Source organism: Podarcis tiliguerta (assembly GCF_965153285.1).
Source record: "Podarcis tiliguerta genome assembly, chromosome: 1".
Taxonomy (NCBI): domain Eukaryota; kingdom Metazoa; phylum Chordata; class Lepidosauria; order Squamata; family Lacertidae; genus Podarcis; species Podarcis tiliguerta.
Window position 1 is genome coordinate 48,899,562 of NC_139534.1, and position 18,021 is coordinate 48,917,582.

The 18,021-nt window shown below is 46.4% G+C and overlaps 1 long non-coding RNA gene across 1 annotated transcript in view; it reads left to right on the forward strand.

Annotated features, from left to right (window-relative positions):
• LOC310673228 overlaps positions 1 to 15,751 on the forward strand; it is a 43,614-nt gene extending 27,863 nt beyond the window's left edge. Inside the window, exon 3 of the long non-coding RNA XR_014508923.1 lies at positions 15,324 to 15,751. This is a non-coding gene — a long non-coding RNA (uncharacterized lncRNA). The remainder of the gene's footprint in view (positions 1 to 15,323) is intronic.
• The last annotated feature ends 2,270 nt before the right edge of the window (positions 15,752 to 18,021 follow it).

Consider the following 18,021-nt stretch of genomic DNA (forward strand, 5'->3'; position numbering starts at 1 on the left):
CATACTGAGGCATATACTTGCCCATCGAAACTGTTCTGTAACAAGCACATGTTATTTGGGTTCAATGAAACTGGTGAACTATTTCAGATGATGTCCCTGTTTCAACAATATAGCTGTAAGGGGACCAAGTACAAGACCATTTTATATGAGCAGCCATTGGTTTCTTGCTTGTCTGAACTCAGTTGGAGGCACATGCTGTCATAGGCTCTAATAGTGAACTCAGAGGGTGAGTGCTGAGAGAAGCAGAGCCCAAAGAGAAACACTGAGAAACAAGAGGGAGGTAATAGCATACTGAAACCTGAGATATGCAAAAGTACAAGCAATCTTAAGTGGGTGAGGGGATCCAAAACAGTCCACTGAGGACTGAGCAGTAGCTATGGGATATTAAATATCAGTGGGGAAAGTGAAAACCAGAGGCTGGAATGCCTTCCTTATGTTCCTACAGCTTATACTATCTGCAGGAGGGTCTTCTTGGCTGGCAGGAACTCTGAACAGGTGTTTACACTTACTAGAAGTTGAGGATACACTGCAGCATTTACTGACAGGTCCCACCCATGTTGTCATAAGCTGAAAAAGGATGCAAAGGTCTGATCATTAATTCTGGGTTGCGTCCGAGGTAGTGCTAACATGAACATTCCGCCACTATGAGCATTTCTTCTTGTTCAATAGAACATTTTCCTCCTCTTCTCCCACCGTACACACCCCAAATGCTCTAGGGGTTCCAGAGCAGATTTGGCAACGATGTAGGACTCGCTTGAGGGGGAGAGAATGAATGGATTGGGTACCACCTTCTGCCTCTATCCTCCATGCTCTTCTCAGTGAAACGTCCTGTGTTCTTAGGAGCATGGAGTGTTTTCTTCATCAGAGGCATTCTGGATTTAGGGAGTCAGCTTTAGGGGGAAGGGGCTTCTAGTCCATCACACAGCAATGTTCTACCATGCAAAGTGCATATTGTGGTGGGGCACAGCCACCCTCACATCACAGGCATCACATAGCGGGAAGGCTAGGACAGTGCCAATGACAAGGCTGCACAGACAAACTAGTGGAGCCAGTCCAGTGCTCCTGCCAGTACATCTGTAAAGCCTGACCTCACTGCTGCCCTGCCTCCACCCAAGCCTGTCCTGTTCAAATAAGCTGAAGAGATGCTGCTGATGAGAGGAGGGTGGCTCTGTTCTACTGCACTGGCAACTACTGAAAAGAAAATTTTGAGTGAAAACCACAGAGCTTTTTGCATTTGCACATTAGCTTTTCCATATATATATATATATATATATATATTCCCATGCTTTTCAACACTTTCTATTAACTGTACGCTTTAAACAGCAGCCTTTAAATAGTTACAGGACCAACTGACATAAAGAATTAAGGGGGTGATTTCTCAAGTCAAATAATAAAAAGTGCAACATGCAATAACAGATCTGTGGGAGCCATTCCATACAACCAAGTCATAACATGCCATTTCATTTATCATTACATGATGAACTCATCTAAATTAGAACCGAAGAGAGATTTCACATAGATTCAGCATTCAATTACATTTGACAATGTCATTGACAATCTGAGTTTCAAACATTTCCATATGTATCTTTAAAAAGTTAATTCTGGTTCCTTACAAAATGAGACTACACTTTTTTTAAAAAAAACAAACAAAAAACCTCTTAAATTATTAGAATATACAAGTGGGTTTTTTTGTAAGCAAACTTGGTATAAGCTGGAGCTGGTAAATTAATTATTGGGTGGAAGAACGGAAAACCCAATTACATCCTAAGTTATGTATGATCCAGAAAACCTATCAGACCTTTTCTTTATAACAGAGAATGCCAAGTACTTTGAAGAAATTCAGACTGTGTTCATAGAGTTTTATGATTAATCAAGAATTTAACATTTCAAAACACTGTTTCATTTATTTGTAATTTCCCCAAATAGCTCTTTTTTTCTACTGATCATTAGGGTTTCTTTTAATGGCTGTAAGGAAATTCTTTTATGTTTTCTTCTTCTTCCCTAATATGCTAAGAAAGGAAATGTGGGTATGCAAAAGAAAGGAAAGAACAGTAGGAGGAATGGGAGTTTAAAAGGTTGTATAATAATATATGAAACATCAATGTATGAAAGATGAAGGGTCCAATCCTTCCATAGTTCAGCACTATTAAGTCCCATTGATTTCAAATGGGAAAAAGTAAGCACATCATCAACTTTCCCATTAAAATCAATAGCATTTAAATGTGCTTAATTTGGGTGGATCTTGCTCAAAACCCCAGGATCCAAAGTCTCATTTGCAATGTTCTTCTAATGTGTAGCAGCTTTTAAGCTCAGTAAAACTTCCACTGCCTCTCTTCTATTTGCAAGTTCCCCACATGCCTCCTAAATCTGTTCTGGGAATGGTCTAAAGCCTCAGAGGAGCGCATAGGGGCATGCAGTGCTAGAAAAGGCAGGGGAAGTTCCATTGCATTAGCAGAACTGCTTTGCTGGATACTACCCAAGATCTCTATATGAGAAGCCTTGTGTGGTGCATGAAACAGCCCCATAAAATGGTATTGACGTATCACTAAGGGATGACTTCCTTCAGGTAGGTAGCCTTGTTGGTCGAAATAAATTTTAAAAAATAAAAAAATTGCCCAGTAGCACCTTAGAGACCAACTAAGTTTGCTATTGGTACAGTGGTACCTCGGGTTAAGTAATTAATTCATCCTGGAGGTCCATACTTAACCTGAAAGTGTTCTTAACCTGAAGCACCACTTTAGTTAATGGGGCCTCCTGCTGCCGCCGCGCTGCTGGAGCACGATTTCTGTTCTCATCCTGAAGCACTATTTCTGGGTTAGCGGAGTCTGTAACCTGAAGCATATGTAACCTGAAGCGTATGTAACCCAAGGTACCACTGTATAAGCTTTCATGTGCATGACTTCCTGTTTGTTGGGTATGAAATATGGCAACCCTAAGCATATATGAAACAGTTTGCACATCACTAAGTGAGTACCAACTTTACAGAGAGTTATTTGGTACTCCTTTCTAAGCCATCACCTACTTCTCTTGTATCATTTTAAAACATATTTTAGCCTTTTAAAGCTTAAGGTTTGGGGGTAACTGGGAGGGAAGGAAGTGTTGATTTTTAAATGTAGACTTGAATTAACTGGCCTTATGTTAGGTTGTAGGTCTGCAGTAAAAATACACATGCAAAAAAAGCTATATCTTCCGAAGCAGCAAGAAGAGCTGCATTTTGATGTGTACCTAATTTGCTATGCTTATTTTAATGCTCCAGGATGCTCCTGTTAAATATTTCAATATATTCCATTCAAATTTAATTCATTAAAAGACAGATCTCATTACGCACGTATTCGTTACATAACATAGAAGTAATTATACTAAAAGAACAATTATATGATTTCTACATTTTGATTATAAAAATGCCGAGGGATGATCTAATTTTATTATTCTGTTGATCCATATGTGAAAAGGAAGCAATTTTCTAGACAGAGCTAAATGGCATTCTCCCAGTGATATTGCAGAGAAGAGTGCTAGCAATGGGTTAGAAATACAAATATATGAATTAAGCTCCAAAGAAGCAGGCACAGATTGGGCATTAGGGGTCCACAAACTGTGTGCTTGACATTGATCCCGCCTTTCCCTAAGGGAGAGGATGTGGTCTTGATTGTCTTGTCATCCCAGGCTTTAAAGGCCCTCCAGTCACCTCTAAATGCAAACACAAATGTGGGGGCAAGCCCTATACTTTCCTCCTGCATGCTGAAAAGGGAGGGAATTTGTCCCTGTTGTGCTGAGTCGCAGAGATGCTTTGGGATGCAGAAAGTCATCTTGTGTAAAACTCTCCAAGGAGGGTCCCCACCCTTTCTCTGACCCTGAAGCAGGGCAGAGAATCCGATCAACCTTAGGCTGATTATTGGATGCAATGCATCTTGTTTGTTCCTCTTGATTCTAAACATTTCTAAAAATATATATTGAAATAGAAACATATTAAAATGTTAAGCAAAAATATAACACCTCACCAGCCAGAGGATGTCACCACAAGCACTGAGAATCTGCATTGTTCCAGGATGATGGACACTGGACACTGTGAACCACCAGAAAAAGGTGTGTTTCTTGCCTTTAGGGAAGTGTCTTACTGTCCACCTTCAATTCAAACAAGGTGAAAAGATGTTGTTGAGGTCATTACTACATGTTAAATGCCAGTATTTGTGATCAAAAAATGCCTTTGGGAAGGACAACTAAGAGCCAAGAAGCAGCAGGTGGAGAAGGGTTAAGACCCACCCCACTCCATTGCAAAGCACCTCTTTCTGGTGCTGCTTTTGCCTGGGAACAGGGGCTCTCTTTGAACATATTCAAGTGTAATGGGAAGTTAGACTCAAATATGGTTCCCCCATTTGAACTTACAGACTTCACTGGAACATTGTCAATTTGTTTCACTTTTGACTTTCATCATTTCAGAACTTGACATTTCAGGTTAATGTTCAAACAAACAGAAAGGTTTCAAACATTTTTCAATATTTCTTCAAGCCTCAAAGCATATAAAAATGTTGACATTTCTGCATAAACCATCTATTCTTCTTCTTCTTTTTCTCTTCCTCCTCCTCCTTTCTGTGTCTGATGACTGTGACTGATAGTTGATAAAAAGGCATATCTAAAAAAATTCTTCCGCTGATGGAGAGATAAATATGACGCACCTTCCAGTCATGCTCAGATATTAATTACTTTGAGAACAGGCTGAAATAGCTCACATCTATAGGGTGCTTTGATTATTCTTGTGCTGGTCCCGGGGGTAAGGTACCTTGGGTGTAGCAAAGTCCACACGAAGAGGGGCAAGGTCCGAGGCAGAGTGCCGGGCGGTGAACAGGAATGCTGGAACAGGAGGCTGTGCAGGGAACAGGAACACCGGATGGTCGGGAACAGGAGGCCGAGCAGGGAACAGGAGTACCGGATAGTCAGGAACAGGAGGCCGAGCAGGGATCAGGAACGCAGGAAGGTCCGAAGCCAACAACGACGTTGCTCCCGCAACCTGGGGCCGGGCTGACTGGGCTTTTATCCTCTTCTAAGGCCAGGGGCGGTCCCGGCCCCCAGGAGCCCCGCCTCCTCTGGCCTTAAGGCGAGCACTCCTCCTGGGGGCAACCAGTTCCCTTCGCCTCTCTGCTCTAAACCTCTGCAGATCAGGAGAGGCCGAAGGGTTACTGGGCCCTGGAGGAGGCTCACCTGTGGCCACTGAGTCGTCAAGCCTCTCTGGGGCCAGAAGGGCTTCACCTGGGGCCAGCTCCTGATTCACTGCCACAGGTGCAGGCTCTTCAGCATCTAGGCCTGGCCCCAGTTCAGCCGGCCCTGGAGGCGGGGACTCCTGTGCAGGCCGGGATTCCTCTGTTTCATCCTCCGAATCGGAATCCCAGGCCATCACACCATCCCCCCTCCCAGGCCCCCCCCTCAACCGAGGGTCCGGACCCGGCTTGCCGGGGTACGTCGCATGGAACTCTCGGAGGCAGGCAGGTGCGTGGACGTTGGCCGCTGGTTCCCAGGAACGGTCCTCCGGTCCGTACCCCTTCCAGTCAATGAGATACTGCAGCTTTCCCCTGCGGTATCGGGAGTCCAGGATGCGTTCCACCTCGTACTCAGGCTCTCCCCGAACCAACACTGGCTGCGGTCGGGGACGGTTCGGGTGGAACTCGTCGGGTGGGGCCACCGGACTCAAAAGGGACCTGTGGAAGACCGGGTGAACCTTCAGGGTTGCGGGTAACCGGAGACGAAATGCCACAGGAGAGACTTGGTCTACGATAGGGAACGGGCCGGTGAAGCGGGCGTCCAACTTCCGCGAAGGTCGAGAGGGGTGGAGGTGGCGAGTGGAGAGCCAAACCAGGTCACCGACGCGAAGTTCCGGCCCCACCTGGCGGTGGCGGTCGGCCTGGGCCTTGTACGCTTCCTTGGCCTGGTGCAGTTGCTCCACCAAAAGCTGTTGCTGGGACTGGAGCTCTTGAAGCCACTCCGTCACCGCCGGGACTGCGGATGTCGGCAGCACCTCTGGAAACAGCCGTGGATGATAACCATAACTGGCCTGGAACGGGGTCTGCTGGGTGGACGCATTCACCGCGTTATTGTAGGCGAACTCCGCCAGCGCCAGGTGGTCGACCCAGTCATCCTGCTGGTAGCTGCAGTAACACCGGAGGTACTGCTCCAGCACCGCGTTCGCCCGTTCCGTCTGGCCATCGGTCTGTGGGTGGTAGGCTGACGAGAGGCAGACCTCCGTCCCGAGGGTCTGGTGTAGTGCTTGCCAGAACCGGGATGTGAACTGAACGCCCCGGTCGGACACCACGCGCTCAGGTAGGCCATGCAGGCGGAAGACATGCTGAAGGTACAGCTGAGCAGTTTCCTTGGCTGTGGGTACAGATGGACAGGGAGCGCAGTGCACCATCTTGGTGAAATGGTCGGAGAAAACCAGAAGGCAGGTACAGCCACGAGACGAGGGTAAGTCCACTACAAAGTCCAACGAAACCGTGTGCCAAGGGTGCGGTGGAACTGGCAATGGCTGAAGTAGGCCGGGGGGTCGCCCGGTAGGTCCCTTGGCGCGCCGGCAGACATCACAACCAGCAACGTAGCGAGCCACGTCAGCCTTCAGGCGGGGCCACCAAAACTCTCGACTGACCAGATGGGTGGTCCGATACCGTCCAAAGTGCCCCGCTGCTGGGGCATCATGGGCCATCCGGAGAACCTCCAGCCGTAGTGGCCCTGGCGGGATGTACAGACGACCGTGGTGCAGCAGCAGGCCCTGATGCAGGACCAGCCCCGGATACTGTGGGCTGGACCCTTCAGCCAGCTCCCGGAGTCGTTCCTGGGCCCAAGCGTCGACCCGCTGCTGTTCCCGCACCCGAACCTGCAGTGGCTGCGCCTCCTGGGTGGCCAGGAATGCAGCCGGAGGTAGGATCGTGGTGGGTTCTGCTTGCTGTACCGTGTCTGCGTTGTCGTCAGGTTTCCGGGACAGGGCATCCGCCTTCTGATTCTGAGAGCTAGGGATGTAGCGGATCCGGAACTGGAACCGGGAAAAGAACAACGCCCACCGGATCTGCCTTTGGTTCAGCTTGCGGGTGGTCTGGAGGTACTCCAGGTTCCGGTGGTCGGTTCTCACCTCCACCGGATGTCGTGCCCCCTCAAGATGGTGGCGCCAGACCTCAAAGGCTACCTTGATGGCCAATAGTTCCCGCTCCCACACAGTATAGTTACGCTCCGCTGGTAGGAGCTGGCGGGAATAGAAGGCACAGGGTAAGAGTGGCGCTTCAGGACCAATCTGTTGAGACAAGACGGCACCGAGAGCCGTACTGGAAGCGTCGGTCTCCACCACAAAGGGTCGAGAGGGGTCAGGATGTTGTAAGATTGGTGCCCTCTGGAAACAGGCCTTCAACCCCTGAAACGCCTCCTCTGCCTCCTTGTCCCAGGAAAACGGCGTCTTTGGGCGCAGTAGCCGGGTCAACGGGGTGGTGCGATGAGCATAATCAGCGATGAAGGACCGGTAGTAATTGGCGAACCCCAGGAAACGCTGTAGGTCCTTGCGGTTCCGGGGTGCCGCCCATTCTTGAACCGCTGTCACCTTCCCCGGGTCCATTTGCACCCCATCTGGAGAGAGCCGGTGACCAAGGAAGTCCACAGTCCGCTGATGGAACTCGCACTTGCTGAGCTTTGCGTACAAACGGTGCTCACGCAAGCGCTGCAGCACGGTCCGGACATGTCCCTCATGGCGAGCCGGGTCACGGGAGTAAATCAGTATGTCATCCAAATACACCACCACGTACTTGTCTAACAGGTCCTGAAACACGTGGTTGATGTAGCGTTGAAACACAGCAGGCGCGTTGCACAAACCGAAAGGCATAACCAAATATTCGAACTGCCCGTACCGGGTCCCAAACGCTGTCTTCCACTCATCCCCGGCTCGGATCCGAATCAAGTTGTAGGCCCCCCGGAGGTCCAGCTTGGTGAACACCTGTGCCCCTTGCACCCGCTCCAGCAGCTCCGAGATAAGGGGCAAGGGGTACCGGTCTGGGACGGTAATTTTGTTCAGGGCTCGGTAATCATGGCAAGGGCGGAGTTCCCCACATTTCTTCTTAACAAAAAGCACCGGCGCCGCGGTGGGCGAGGTGGAAGGCCTAATGAACCCACGCTCCAGGTTTTTGCGCAAGAAGTCCTGCAAAGCCTCGCGCTCTGGCTCTGTTAGGGAATATAAGCGACTCACTGGTAAAGGCGCTCCGGGTTGGAGGTCTATGCCGCAGTCAAAAGGCCGATGCGGCGGCAGCTGGTCTGCCCCCCGTTCCTCGAACACGTCCTGGTAGTCCTGGTACACGGCTGGGAGCGTGGGTGCTGCCTCCTCTGAGGGCGCGGCCGCCAGCGTTCCGGATTGAGCATGGGAACATGGGTCTGGGAAGTGCACGGTCCGTTTGACCCAGTCAATCTGAACGTTGTGGGCTTCCAGCCAGTCCATCCCGAGCACCAGGGGGAAGCGGGGCATAGAGGCAATGTCCAAAGTTCGCAACTCCCGGTGCTGCTGGAGACACAGGACCAGAGGCTGGGTCTCCTGAGTAACGGCACCTGAACGCAGAAGTCGTCCGTCAATCGCTTCCACCTGGACCGGTACTGGCTTGTTCCGAAGTGGCACCTGATGATGGGCGGCAAAAGCAGCGTCCATATAGGAGCGGGTTGCCCCTGAATCTACCAAAGCATGGGTGAGGATCCAGGGCCCACCTGGAGGGTATAAACGTACCGAAACCATAAGATGTTGCAAGTCCATTGGTGCGGGCCCATTCTGTACGGTTTGGGACCCCCGGTAGCTAGGGCCATCAGCTACTGGGGTTGGCGGTTTCCCTGCGGCTGGCGTTTCTCAGGGCAGGACCGAGCGAAGTGTCCACTTCCGCCACAGTAAAGACAGAGATTTCCATCCCGACGCCGCGCCTTCTCTGCGGGGGAAAGGCGTGGCCGCACTGCCCCGAGCTGCATAGGCTCCTCCGTTAAATCAGTTGTGACCGTGGGGCTGCCGGAAAAAGCTGGTGCCGTGAACTGGAAGTGTCGGCGACCCCGGGCCTGACGACGATCCTCCAACCGGTCGCCTATTTGTAGACTCCGTTGAATGAGAGTGTCCAGCGTGGTGGGGCGTTCCATTGTGGCCAACTGGTCCAGTACCTCGTCCGAAAGCCCTTCGAGATACTGGTCCCGCAGTGCCGAGTCATTCCAGGTCAAGTCCTGTGCCAACAGCCGGAACTCCGTGGTATATGTGGCCACCGCGGACTTGCCCTGTTTCAAATGCCGAATCGCCCGGTTGGCTTGACTCTCTTTCTGGGGGTTGCCGAACGCGGCCTCCAAACGATTGCAAAACCCCGTATAGTCTGCCAGCAAGGGGGAGTCTTGCCTGAGTAGCGGCAACGCCCACTTGGCCGCCTGGTCCTTTAACAAGCTAATCAAAAAGTGCACCTTGGTACGGTCGTCAGGAAAGTTCCGGGCTCGCCCCTGAATATACAGTTTGGCCTGGGCCAGGAACATGGGAAAGCTGGCCGGGGCTCCATCAAATTTCTCAGGCAAAGCCACTGGGTATTTGCCCGGAGCCGGGGCGTCGGCCCCAGGAGCCGGTAGGGCTTCCAAGCGTTGCTGAAGTGCCTCAACCGCGTCACTGAGCTGCTGCACGGTGTGAGACAAGGCCTGGTTCTCCTGGGCCAAAGCCACCAGTGCAGCCGCCTGTTCAGCCATGGCCTCTGGCTCTTCCCGAACGCACCCCGACGAAGGGGGAGTGCGGGAGGGGGCGGGAGCAAACTGTGCTGGTCCCGGGGGTAAGGTACCTTGGGTGTAGCAAAGTCCACACGAAGAGGGGCAAGGTCCGAGGCAGAGTGCCGGGCGGTGAACAGGAATGCTGGAACAGGAGGCTGTGCAGGGAACAGGAACACCGGATGGTCGGGAACAGGAGGCCGAGCAGGGAACAGGAGTACCGGATAGTCAGGAACAGGAGGCCGAGCAGGGATCAGGAACGCAGGAAGGTCCGAAGCCAACAACGACGTTGCTCCCGCAACCTGGGGCCGGGCTGACTGGGCTTTTATCCTCTTCTAAGGCCAGGGGCGGTCCCGGCCCCCAGGAGCCCCGCCTCCTCTGGCCTTAAGGCGAGCACTCCTCCTGGGGGCAACCAGTTCCCTTCGCCTCTCTGCTCTAAACCTCTGCAGATCAGGAGAGGCCGAAGGGTTACTGGGCCCTGGAGGAGGCTCACCTGTGGCCACTGAGTCGTCAAGCCTCTCTGGGGCCAGAAGGGCTTCACCTGGGGCCAGCTCCTGATTCACTGCCACAGGTGCAGGCTCTTCAGCATCTAGGCCTGGCCCCAGTTCAGCCGGCCCTGGAGGCGGGGACTCCTGTGCAGGCCGGGATTCCTCTGTTTCATCCTCCGAATCGGAATCCCAGGCCATCACAATTCTATGTCCAAATTAGATGCCTTGTGGAAACTATATCATTAGAGGACTATTGAAGCCTTTCCCCTGAACAGGAATGGTATTCAAGCCATCTAATACAGTATGTTTGTACATTACAATTTAATATTTCAAAAATCTCAGTTAAGGCACAGTTCCATTAAGCTGAAGCCATTTTCTGGGTATATTGATTTACTTACTTAGTCACCTTGCTGCCTGCCCAACTTGTTTGTTTTCAACATTTATATACTGTCTGCTGCTTTTTGCCACACTGAATTTTTTGGCAATGCAGTAAACCCAACCAGTTAAAACAACATTGCATTTAAACAGTAAAGCAAATAAAATGCCATAAAATCAATGTGACAATAATCCTGTGGTTTCAGAACTATGTCACAATACTCTCCCATGATCTAGTGTGGATGTACTTAAGAACTTATTCACCAAGAACCTGGGTGAATAGATATGCCTTTATTAGGCAGCAGGAGCTCATTGTGGAGGGAGCCATCCATGCCTCCAGGTAAAGGAATTTATATAGCTGGGGTATTACTGCTGAGAACACTCTCCCCAAATTCCTACACAATGCACAACCATTTCTGGGATCCTTCTACCAACTTCAAGGTCTGGGCATGCTGGTAAGGGTAGAGATGCTCCAACAGATATCTAAGTCCCAAGTGTTCAAGGGCATTAGATAGTGGCTAGCTCTATTATGCTATGACAGGCACGTGTTGAGAGAGGAAGTAGTTGCTCATATTCCTTCAAGCATCTTGTCCACATACTCAGAGCTCATTAATAGAATCTGATCCCAAATAACAAGATTAGGCAGTTACTTGGATGCCTGTACAGTGGTACCTCTGGTTACATACTTAATCCGTTCTTAACCTGAAACTGTTCTTAACCTGAAGACCACTTTAGCTAACGGGGCCTCCCGCTGCTGCCTCTCCACTGCCGCACTATTTCTGTTCTCATCCTGAAGCAAAGTTCTTAACCCGAGGTACTATTTCTGGGTTAGCAGAGTCTGTAACCTGAAGCGTATGTAACCTGAAGCGTATGTAACCCAAGGTACCACTGTACTTATAGCAGTGTCAAGGTTGGAGTGGAGATGAGTAGTCTGTCCCTTAAGCTGCCTAGCAGGTATGACACAGCAGGCTACAGATGGTTCAGCTGTTTATAGGTTAGTGAACAAGAGTTCCTTAGTCCCCCTAACCACTATGAAGAGCTCTGCTAGAGGACTATATATGGATGCAATGGTGATAGAGAAGTAATTTTTCTTAACTGCCATCACCATCACATGATTGGCATGACTATATTTTCTAAGTTCAATTTGCATCACTTGCATCCCATCCATTGTCTGAACTGTTCTTTTGTCTGAAGCTTGCAGCACTCCAAGCTCTACAGCATCAAAGAAAGCAGCTAGGGGCAATCCAGTTGATGGAACTTTCTATCTTGCCATTGTATACCAGAGCCTCAATAGGAGCACTAGCCACGCGAGAGCATCACTGAATTCTTAAGATTTCCTAAGTCTCGGGATGAACAGTTGAGGGGGAGGAGGACAGAGGAGGACTGCTATCATCAAATCAACCCTCACCAGGAAATTGCCCATCCATGACACAGATATAAGAGCATCCTCAACTACAGGGCCACTCTGGCAAAAAAAAAACAGGGTATGACTTATAATATGTCTTGGCCCAAATATCTATTGAGACAGTCTTTTGGGTTGCCATGGAGACCATGAAACACTGATCTGACCCTGATAAGACTGTTTTTATGTAGCTATTGAAGTCCTCAAATGCAATTGTCAGCGGGTGTTCTAACCTCAGGATGGTGGGTGAACTTTTCACGCCACACGTCAGCCCCTCTCACACCACATGAGTGACTCAGGAACAACTAAGCCAGAAAAAGAGGATTAGTTTGGACTTCAGTCCATTTTCCCCCATGCCAGGTTCAGCCACCCCATCCCTTATAATGGCCAGGAGCCTTTTATTCATTACCTTCAATGAGGCGACAGCAGGGACTAAAGTTACAATGCCTACTCAGAATTCATTTGAACTTGACTGACCTTCCTTTTTTGTCATTGTCCTCCAAATCTTCAGTCTGCTTTGACAAAAAGCAGTGTGGGTGCCTGTCGTTCAGGTGATCTCGCTGAAAGCCAACAAACGGCAAAGGCCTTTTCAGGCAGGTATCAGATTATCCTTTACAATCCACAACATCCCAGGGTCTGCTGGCTTTTCATAGGAAAAGCCAAGCATTCTCTTCCCTATCCCCACCACTCATTGGATGGGCAAATACATTTTTAAAAGATATATATATATTTCAAGAGATGAGTATCAGGCTCTCCACACAATTGGTTCTAAAAATTTGTCAAAAAGCAATAAGTGAAAATAGAATTTATTTGCCAGGCTAGCTCTTAAATCTGGAAGGAGTTGGTGTGATTCCCCTCCATTAAATCTATTACTGTCCCTTCCCCATGCTGTTTAATTCTAATACAGATGTTGCTCACAAGGCACAGCTGGCAGTCATGCCCTTTCAAGTTTTTAATCAAGGAGGATTTGCCAATACTCGACAAGCCTGGACAAAGCAAATCTGATAATGACTTCTCACTCTCCAGCAGGATTGAAGTGACAGCAGCACCCTATGATGCCTTTCAATTCCTGCCTGTTTCTTTTGCAGGCTACTGTCCAAAGAACTGTCTGTACGGATTGACAAAGGAGATCACTGGGCAGGACCAAACCATGGCATCTTGGTGTCTGAGACGGCATATACAAATTGTGCTCCCTTGTGGCACATGTGCACATACATACTAATAAGTTATATAATGGACAATTTACAGATCTTGAGTGCCATCCAAAATCTGTTAGCTGAAGTGCTCGTGCTATTCTGTTGCACTGTCAAACACAGAGCTATTGTTTCTTGGGCAAAAAGGCTCCCTTCTGCAATAGCTTGTACAACAGTTTGGTGAAATCCTGGTTGTTATATCTTGGGCTGACTTCAGTAATGTCAGTAGGAAGATGAAGTCTGGCTGAAATAATCTAGAAGTTGAGTCTAAAGGTTCTCTGCAGATGCTTAGAAACCATCTTCAAGTGGGCAGATTGGCTCATGATTATGGTTTTTCTTGGGTTTCTTTTCTTTATTGCTCCATGAGCAGTTGTGAAAATGTTTGCCAATAATAGCAAGTAACCCAAGAGTTCTGATAGTAGACGAATAAATGGGAAAATATCTTCTCATATCCTTCCTGGCCTGCAGAATGTTGATGCTATTGTTGTCCTGTGCTTCCTCCAATGAGCTCAGGGTGGTTTGTGTCACCCGCCTCCATCTCATCATCACAGCAACAATGAGATACACCATGCTGAGAAATAGTAACTGGCACAAGGTCACCCAGGACACTCATGGATGAGTGGGGATTTGAACCAGGTCTCCCTTTATATGTTCAAAGCAAACAGTTCTCATCTATGGAGATCATTCAACTCTCAGAGGAAGGCAGGAATTGTCATTTATGAGAAAGCAAATAAAAACAGATTTAATTGAATCGGACCTTGAATAATCATTTTTGTGAGCAGGAAAAACAATTTAGGATATATTAGTGGCATTCTAAACTGCAGCCTCAGGAAGCATTGCTTCTTTTTCTGCAAATAAATTCCATAGTGGTAAATGTTGCGGTCATGACAAATGCACCTAAACATCGGCCCAGCAATCTAGTGATGGAGAGAAATCCTTTCCACACAGCCAATGAACCTTCTAGTTCATAAAGAGATCAACTACAGCTAGATTCATTCCTGTGGCTCATGAATCTTCTGGATTCTTGTAACTTCACCATATTAATTAAATATCAGTGGTACCCAAAGTGAAGGTGTTCAACGTAACTGTTTTAACAGCATTTTCTGCAGAAGGAGTACCATTAATCTTTCTGAATCTATGAGACCATATTTTTCTGACATGTGTTACACAGAGCAAAGCTGCAACTCTACTTGAGTGAAAACCCACTAGCAAGGCTTAAAGATGATCAATTGGATAAAATGTTTTGCATTTCTCATTCCTCCCTGTCTTGTCAATAAATACTGTTTTTAATGCACTTAATTCGCTCTCACTTTTCCTCCTTATCCATCACTCTGCTGAAAAGCAGCATGCTGGAAAGTAAAGTCCAGTGACTGATGAGAGAGGGGGTTCTTTTTAGGGCAGCTGCTAAGGAGAAGCACTGGGATTTGCTCCCCAAATCAATGCTACTCACTTCTTTAAACTTCCCATAGGAAAGAGAAAAGGGAAGGGCCCTATGCTTTTTGTGGGGCTTGTAGAGGCACTTTAATGAGCCTGTTTTGGAAAGGAATTACAATCCATTGGATTTTTGCCTGAACACTTTTTTTTTAAAGTCATATACAACCACATGGCTTATCAAAAAATGTTTCGTGCAGTCACATTCTCTCTGAATTGAAGTCCTTTCCAACTTCTGGTGATTTATTCTATTTTCATCACTTGGAGCCTCTAGCTTTTTGCTTCCACTTTAATTAAGCAAATGGCTATAGATCTGAACTATATTTAACCAAATGGCATAAAAGGTGGAGGAGTATTTCTGACATTCTTTTATACACCCACTTTCAAATGCCTCTTCCAATTACTTCTTTCGGCTTCAATATTTTGACAGAGGCAATGCAGTTTCATTCTTTTTCAATAATTTTCAACATTTTTTACTGGAAGCATATTAAGTGTCTTAAACTGAATTCTAGAATGTTTCCTACCTGCCCCTCAAAAAAAAAAATTAATTAGATAAAATGCAGAGGAATCATTAAATTATGCCCTGAATTCTGACTGAACATTTGTCATTGCTGTCATTAGAGGGGAAAATCTCTTTTTCTTGTAAGCAGTTGTGACTCTCTTTTCAGAGGGTTGTATTTATGATTTGTATTCTTTTAAAATCTTTAGAGGTTTGCTAAAGAATCACAGCAATACTACAAGAAAAAACCCATGGATATGTCAGACTCACAACACCACATGGCTTTGTAGATGGTGGTGGAGGACCCCTGAATTATGCCACCTTGAGGTCAGATGAGGAACTGCTGATGTCTCAGCTGGAACATTCCAGACAGCAACTTATCTGACAACACGTTCACAAAGGCAACAGCTAACTGAGGGAGATTTTCATGTATGCAACCTCTACTGCAAGAATGCTGATAGCCAAATGGTGGAAGAGAGATAAAATACAAACTAAAACGGACTGGCAAGCGAAATTATTTGAATATGTAGAATTGGCAAAGATGACAGGAAAAATTAGGAACCAGACAAACCAAAAGTTTTACAAAGAATGGGATATATACAGATTTTACTTAAGAGAAAATTGTCGGTGGAGAAAGTAGTCTTGTAATATTTTAGTGTTTCAATGTTGTCTTTCTTTCTTTCTTTGTCTTTCTTTCTTTCTTTTTCAAGTTATGTTTTAATTTTTGTGTGTGTGTTGTTTATAAACTAATAAAGACTGAATTGGAGTGGAAAGACCATTGAATCATAGAATCATAGAATCATAGAGTTGGAATAGACCACAAGGGCCATCAAGTCCAACCCCCTGCCAAGCATTGTTCACATATGAAACCTTTGGCATGCTTTGATTAACTTCTGGAATGTTATATGCTACAAAGATTATAGACAATTTATGATAAGTTAAAGGTCATACAATATGCAGTCAACAAGGAAACAAAGGACCCATACTGAGGAAGATGGAAGACTCAACGTATGGAATAACTTTATTTTATATGTAACATTTTCTTTGTATTTGATGTGATTTGTTTGTTTGTTTTTGTGATGAATGGATTCAATATTTAAAATCAATAAAGATTTAATTGCAAAAAGGCAACAGCTGGTTCTGTATGGTGAAGCATTCTTATTTTCACAGTGAATATTAAGTATGTAAAGTGCTGTGTATCTCTCTGCTGTTCTTCAGAACAAGCCATGTGCTAGGGCCAGTGAAAATGTTATACCCCACAAAGGCCACTGAAGGAGACTTCTGTACATGATAATCCACTCTGTTGGCCACAGTGAACCAGCACATTCTTGTGCAGCTTTGCACTAGGAAAAGCTTTTATGGGGTCCTCTTCTCTGTTCTATGAATTATGAATATTATCTAGCAAATTCATTGTTACAATGGTACGGAAGAACATTACCGTATATTACGCAAAGGAGTGGGTGTTGTAATATTAGAGTAATATTTCCACTGTGAAATATCTCTGCTTAAGATAATACCTTCTCCACATAAGAAAACACAGTCTGGGTTCCTCTTGCATTCCATCTGCATGGTAATTTTATACACTAGCGTTATTTGAAATATTTACTGTCTATCTCTTCCTTCAGCCATCCCAATAATTCTATTTGAATCTAACCAAATCATTTCCAGTGTTTTCCAACCTGTATTTCAGGGGTGGGCAGACTTCAGATTTGTGAGCTCTGCATTGTTTTTCACTAGAACCTCAAGAACACCAATTGGAGTTGCTTCCATTGTACTTTTGATTTTATTGTTAAAGAACTGAGAGTCAGAAATCCTTGCTGATCTCCTCCTGAGATCTACCAACAGGTTGAGAGGGTTTCTCCCCCCCCCCCCCCCGCTTTCTCTAAAGGACTCCATTTAAAAGAACACAGTTTCTTTTTTTTTCAAGAGATTATAGCCTTATCAGGAAACAATAATGATGAATAGTAAATATTGAATATATGAATAATAGAGTCAAATGCTGAAATTTCAAATTTTTGCCAGAGCATGACATTAAGTTTGCTGGGATTTTTATGTTAATTTGAATGTGAAAATTCTGTAATTGAACGTAGATAAGGTCACCACCCTTTTTAAAGGTCTGTGGGCACATATAGATTGTTTAGCAAGTGTCATTTCTCTCTCTCCTCCCCTACAAAAAGAGAGAGAGATACACCTCTACATCCCATTAGACAGGCCACAGTTGCTCTGTCACAGAATCTTCCACTACTACCACTATTGTAGGATTGCTGTACAACTACTTATTGGGATGCCATTTTCCATCTTGTCCCATTTTCCATTTGTAGCAAATTCTCTGTGCTTAAACTTAATGGAAACACCATCTCTTTCTACCTGCTAACCAAGCCCCGGCTCCAATTTTACTGCCTGTTTTAGCTTCTTGCCAAGTTCAAGTCTCAACTGCTAATATAACAGCAGTCCCTCACCATCTGCACAGCCCTCTCTCTTATGCTGTGTAATTTATTTCCTCTTTTCTCAGGAGCAGCCCTTCGAAAGAGTTCCAACTCACCCTTCTCTGAGCCTAAACCGACTTTGACTAGAACGGTCTTCCTGACTGAATTCATTATAGATGGCCTACTTTTCTAATTGAAACAACAAGATATTTTCCTCTCCTCCTTAATTAAAATAAACTATAATTGTGAAATACAGCTGGTGGGAACTTTTTTTTTGCAAATCAACATATAAACTTCTTTTCATGGGTTTTGAATTCTTTGAAGACAAGTAGAGTTCTGCTGAAATGGTTTTTTAAAAATGTATGAACATATATATTGCAATCCTAGGGCAGTCAACTCAGGAGTAAGTGCTAATGAGTTTAATGAGACAAGCTCTCAGAAAAGTGTGTATACAGAATTGCAACATTTGGCAATTATGATT